The sequence below is a fragment of the Prionailurus viverrinus genome, chromosome X (genome assembly GCF_022837055.1).
Source record: "Prionailurus viverrinus isolate Anna chromosome X, UM_Priviv_1.0, whole genome shotgun sequence".
NCBI classification, from domain to species: Eukaryota; Metazoa; Chordata; class Mammalia; order Carnivora; family Felidae; genus Prionailurus; species Prionailurus viverrinus.
The window spans coordinates 74,430,422-74,436,790 of NC_062579.1; the positions used below are offsets into that span (position 1 = coordinate 74,430,422).

Consider the following 6,369-nt stretch of genomic DNA (forward strand, 5'->3'; position numbering starts at 1 on the left):
ACCCAAGAAGGGGCCAGCAGAGCCTTCCATGAACTCCCCATTGGGGTGGTAGGGCAGATGTTGAGGGTGGTGGCAGGGTATGACAGGTCCATGGGGAGACATCTCTGTCGCCTCCATCCAAGCTCCTGGCATCCCTAGGAGGAAAGGAGGAACCCAGCCCTGTGCACTGAACCACTCCGTGGATCTGGGCAAGTCACGCTGCCGCCCCTCTCAATACTGCCAGACCCCTCCCAGCAGCACCTTGGCCCCTGCATCACCAAAGCCAGGTTCTCTGACAGCTATTGATGTGTCAAGCGATGGTCCTCTTCCTCAGAGCCCTGGCCAACAGGCTCAACAAGAAGCTTCCCTTGGGCAGAGCTGCTTCTGTGCCTGGTGCCCTCTCCTGGTCTCCATGGGATGCTGCTCTGGGCCACTGTGCCCTGCACATCAGCACTCTGCACATGCTCTGCTTTTGGACTGCTCTCCTCTGCACAGAGCACAGTTTTACTTTTTTTCCCTTCTCCCGGAGTTTGGCTTGCAGGTAGATTACAACTCTAAGACTTGTACCCATCCTCCCTGTGCTTCGGCCTGACTAGCAGGCACCGGCACCTGCCAGGTGCCCCAGAATCTTCCAACATGCAATGGAGACACTGCTTCTTCCCAGGCACTGGCACCTTGGATGGCCAGCATGTGACTTGTGGTTGCTGTGACACCACGCCCCAGTAGTGCTCACCCCCCAGGAACTCTATTCCTCTGCTGGCTGCTGGGCCCTGCCATGTTGCTTAAGAGTTGCTAATGCGACCACCCCTTTCTCCCAAACCAGCCTCAGGTGGACTGGGCAATCTATTTCCCAAGTAGAATGGCCGTGCAGACAGCGCCCACACCCACTTGTCCCAGTGGAGCCTGCTTGGCCAATGCTGTCTTCAGTGACACCCTCATGCTCATTCTTTTTAATCTCAGCACAAAGGCAGAAAAGATTTTCTCCTTCCTCCTGGCTTGGCGCCCCAAGTTAACACATGCCTCCCTTCTCCTCTTTGCTCTGCCAAATCAACAGTCGAGTGCTGCCACAGGCACTTGTCCTCCATCTCCAAGGCAGGCACTTGGCATTTTTAGGCCACGGCTGACTTCTAACTCAGGGAGGGCCTTGGAGGCTTTCTGCCCATCTCCTGAGCAACTTTCTGTCCCTGGGAAGCCTGTTGGCATCGAAGGGTCTCCATGGTGTGGTTTTGGCCCAACTCAAGAGCCTCCTCTGCGTCTGCTGGCACTGCCCTCCAGAAAACACTCCTTGTGTCTGGAAGCTCAGGCCTCTGGTCTGCCCTTCATCCCTTGGTTGGTTGCTGTGCCAGAGCAGGAGCCCTAGAGGCAGTGGAGGGGACTCAGGAGCATGCCTGCCACTCAGGGCCTGATTAAGACATACAGAGGCTTTCAGCACCAGAAAGACCATGGTGCCCCCTCTCATACCTAATTCAGAATGAAACAGCATGGGACCACCGGGCACCAAACTTGCCTACCTGCCTGCTGCAACTAACAGATTCTTTCTGGGCTTCCCCATGGGAAATATTTGATAAGGTCATCGATGCTTGAGATTGTCACACTCTGTGGGGAAGGGCCCTGCCTTGATGGGGCCCACCCCAGCCTTGCCTGCCTCTTGGCTAAATCTGGAACTGCCCCCACAGACTGCCTTCCAGCTCCCAAAAAGCCCTGGTTCTGCTTCTTATTCATCTCATGATTACGTCTACATTTGGTGCCTGTGGGTACTGGCTTGCACACTAGCTCCCAGTGCCCTCCCCAGCTTGCTACCTCTCCTGGGAAATTTGTGATTTGACCTCCCCCCCGCCCCCATTAAGTGGCTCCTGAGGTTGCAGACATCCAGCTTCCCAGCGGATGCCTCCAGTCTCAAAGTCTGCATCCTTCCCCAGGGCCCTATGTGCCACTCTCAAAGCAGTTTCAGCCATAATCCCCTCACCTTGATGTGCCACCCACAGATAGGCACAGCCCTCACCAAGTCAATCTCTAAGCCGCCACAGCACCATTCAGCTTAGAGTTTGACAACTGTGGCTAGTGCTGGCTCCAGGCTCCTTTCCGGGGGCGGGCCACCAGTTGGTCTAAGATGCAGATGGGTGTTACACCACAGTCCAGGACAGTCCTGCAGAGGATTGGCCAGTCCCTTGTCTGCTACACATGCTGCATGCATCACCTCACACCCTGTCACTTCCCTCCTCTCTTGCTCTTGGCCTCCTGTTACCTGGAAGGCAGGCTTCTTTTCCCTAGTTGCCTCTTGTTTTTGTGTGTGGCTTAGGATGTCCTCCCTCATGCCCCAATTACAAAGAGTCTCCTATAGGGTTTCCTAATTCCTTCATACTTTTACACTTAAAGGGTCTCACTGATCTACTTGGAAGTTACCTTTGTGAAAGGTAGGAGGTGTGATCCAACCTGACTTCTTTCCCCAAAGGGGTAGCAAATTAACCCAGCACCATTTAGCACTCCATTCTCACGCTGCAGTGTGGCACACATGGGATCTTCATGCACCCAGCCGAGCATCCCCTCTGTGGCTTCCCGGTGGGAATTATGTCCTGAGGCACACCTTTCTCCCAGGAACTCCTAACTGACTCGGGGACCCTCAGCTCACTGGGGGGCCCTATGGCAGGTGGTGTGTGTGTTAGCAGGGAGGTATGTATTGGTGCTTGTGAGCAGGCCTCTGTCCCAGGTTCCTTCTCAGGACATATCCTGGCTCACAGGAAACATACGCACCCCGTCCCCCAGCCTACTTTAACAACACGGGAAAGTGGGGACTGGTTTCTTCCCTCACCAAAATTACTTTATTTGTGTGAGAGAAAAGCAAGTTCATTTTCTGTTTAGATTTGCTGCACTTTGCACATGGTAGTCTTTTGCCACTGTTGAAGTATGCCTATTGTCACCTGTTGCATTCATGGCACAATAGTTTCTCTCAACACTGTCCTTGATTTTTTATTTTTATTGTGGTATATTTCATCAATCTGGAATTTTAACTAGTCTGTTCCTGTCAATTTTTGTATTGAACTGTGATATTTTTTAGGAGTCTTCACATCCCACATTTACTAGAAAGCATTTGCCTATATTTCCTTCTTTTCTTTAATATTCTTTTTTAGAGAGAGAGGGAGAGAACAAGTGGGGTGGAGTGGCAGAGAGAGAGAGAGAGAGAGAGAGAGAAGTAGGCTTCCATGCCCAGTGTGTAACCTGACACAGGGCTTGATCACACGACCTGGTGATTATGACCTGAGCTGAAATCAAGAGTCAGATGCTGAACTGACTGAACCCCCCCCCCCCCCCCGCCAGGCACCCTGCCTGTATTTCCTTTTAATATAAATACAGTTTTTCTTTTTAGAGTTAAAGAAAGAACTTCTTTAGAGTTAGGTTCTTTTTTTAACCTACTAGTAGCATATATTTGTAATGTGTGTGTGTTTTTGTACATGTAGTTTGAGGTAGACTTTGTATCTTAATTTTCTCTAAATGTATAATGAGTTACACTAATGTCATTCATTGCAGAATCCAATTTTTTCCCATACAGAATTAGGCAAGTATGCTCCAAATTCCCATGTTTAGAATATGAACATGGATTTACATGCATTGTCTCCTTTTGTGGATCTTAACAAGCATGTAGTCTTCAGTCACTGGACCTTTGATTCTTCTTATCAGTAATTCACACTTAGCTCAATTGAGTAAATGACAAACACAGAATGATACATAAGGCGTAGCAATAAGTTCCACCCAATACCATTCACCTTTTTTCCCAAAATCATATCACAACTCTTTCTTGTAAAACATAAATTTTAGAACAAGGCACTTAATTCACTTTACTGTGGAAAAATAAAGAACATTCTACCATCTTGGAGCAATGAATGTCCAAGTATGGCTGTAAGGTACACGCTGAGAATTTAATGATTTTAACGAACCCATTGAAGTTTATAAAGCTGTGTTAACCTAACATCAGGAAAGAATGCAAGATAAAGGCACAAATGTCCCTGCTCATGTTGCAGTGTAATTCCCCAAGGATGCCATGTTATAAACATCCTCATTGTCTTCAGTGCTTGAAGCATATGTAGACTTGGGATTGCTCACCACAATTCCCATAGAAGATAGACTGGTGATGAAGGAGTGCATCTGTTGTGCATAAATATCTCTACTGTTAAAGTAAGGTAGCTTGTGACATGTCTCTGGTGGGTCCTCACTGCACTGGTTCACATCAATGTCCTTCTGCTTCTGGAAAACTTGTTGAAGATAATGGTGGTAGGCCATTGATAGTGATGGCACAGATGATGCATGTGCTGGCGATAAGCTTCCTGGCCAAGGTGACTCGGTGGTTGTCTCCATAGCCCCTAGTAGTCATGCTGATGGTGGCCCACCATCAACATATAGGGATGCTGGTGAGGTTGGAGATGTGGTCATCTTTCTCCACAGAGTAGATAAGCACAGAAAAAAACGGAAATGCCCGCAGAGAGAAAGAGAAGCAACAGCCTAACTTCATGGTAGCTGTGTCTCTATGTGATATCTAGAGAACAAAGTCCTACTGAGTGCTGGGCAAGCTTGAGAATTTGGAAAATCCTTATAAGCCTGAAGATCTGGACCACCATGCCCATGTTCTCAATGTCCTCGCTCTCTTCCTCCTTGGTGTCTACAGTCAAGGTGGCATAGAAGGGAATAATGAAGATGAAGTCAATTATATTCAGAGGGTTTTTCCAGAATTTCTTTTGAAAGGGAGAAACAAGCAGCCAGATGGCAAGCTTTCAGGTGAACCAAGTGATGCATGCAATCTCCAAGCCTTCCAGCACGGGGTCATCTACCTCTCCATCCTCATTCTGGAACTCTGATATACTGTGGACACACATGGCCACAATAGAGGCCAGCACCACACTCAAGGAGGTGATGGCAATCAATGAGCTTGGCAGACAGGCAGTAGGCTGGATTTTCCATTCAAATCCAGATCTTCTTCTGTAGTTGACCAAATTGCAGCTTATCAAACTTCTCCAGCTCCTTCTCAGAGAAAAGTCTTCAGAAGAGCCTGTACTCACATCATTGCTTTTCATGTCCCAATCTTTCTCATAGTTTTCTTCTTTGGGACATGAAAAGCAATGATGTGAGTACAGGCTCTTCTGAAGACTTTTCTCTGAGAAGGAGCTGGAGAAGTTTGATAAGCTGCAATTTGGTCAACTACAGAAGAAGATCTGGATTTGAATGGAAAATCCAGCCTACTGCCTGTCTGCCAAGCTCATTGATTGCCATCACCTCCTTGAGTGTGGTGCTGGCCTCTATTGTGGCCATGTGTGTCCACAGTATATCAGAGTTCCAGAATGAGGATGGAGAGGTAGATGACCCCGTGCTGGAAGGCTTGGAGATTGCATGCATCACTTGGTTCACCTGAAAGCTTGCCATCTGGCTGCTTGTTTCTCCCTTTCAAAAGAAATTCTGGAAAAACCCTCTGAATATAATTGACTTCATCTTCATTATTCCCTTCTATGCCACCTTGACTGTAGACACCAAGGAGGAAGAGAGCGAGGACATTGAGAACATGGGCATGGTGGTCCAGATCTTCAGGCTTATAAGGATTTTCCAAATTCTCAAGCTTGCCCAGCACTCAGTAGGACTTTGTTCTCTAGATATCACATAGAGACACAGCTACCATGAAGTTAGGCTGTTGCTTCTCTTTCTCTCTGCGGGCATTTCCGTTTTTTTCTGTGCTTATCTACTCTGTGGAGAAAGATGACCACATCTCCAACCTCACCAGCATCCCTATATGTTGATGGTGGGCCACCATCAGCATGACTACTAGGGGCTATGGAGACAACCACCGAGTCACCTTGGCCAGGAAGCTTATCGCCAGCACATGCATCATCTGTGCCATCACTATCAATGGCCTACCACCATTATCTTCAACAAGTTTTCCAGAAGCAGAAGGACATTGATGTGAACCAGTGCAGTGAGGACCCACCAGAGACATGTCACAAGCTACCTTACTTTAACAGTAGAGATATTTATGCACAACAGATGCACTCCTTCATCACCAGTCTATCTTCTATGGGAATTGTGGTGAGCAATCCCAAGTCTACATATGCTTCAAGCACTGAAGACAATGAGGATGTTTATAACATGGCATCCTTGGGGAATTACACTGCAACATGAGCAGGGACATTTGTGCCTTTATCTTGCATTCTTTCCTGATGTTAGGTTAACACAGCTTTATAAACTTCAATGGGTTCGTTAAAATCATTAAATTCTCAGCGTGTACCTTACAGCCATACTTGGACATTCATTGCTCCAAGATGGTAGAATGTTCTTTATTTTTCCACAGTAAAGTGAATTAAGTGCCTTGTTCTAAAATTTATGTTTTACAAGAAAGAGTTGTGATATGATTTT

The 6,369-nt window shown here is 47.4% G+C and overlaps 2 pseudogenes; one reads left to right on the top strand and one right to left on the bottom strand.

Annotated features, from left to right (window-relative positions):
- Positions 1 to 3,984: 3,984 nt before the first annotated feature.
- On the bottom strand, positions 3,985 to 5,069 carry LOC125157006 (potassium voltage-gated channel subfamily S member 3-like; annotated as a pseudogene).
- A 2-nt stretch (positions 5,070 to 5,071) lies between these two features.
- Positions 5,072 to 6,135, top strand: LOC125157008 (potassium voltage-gated channel subfamily S member 3-like; annotated as a pseudogene).
- The last annotated feature ends 234 nt before the right edge of the window (positions 6,136 to 6,369 follow it).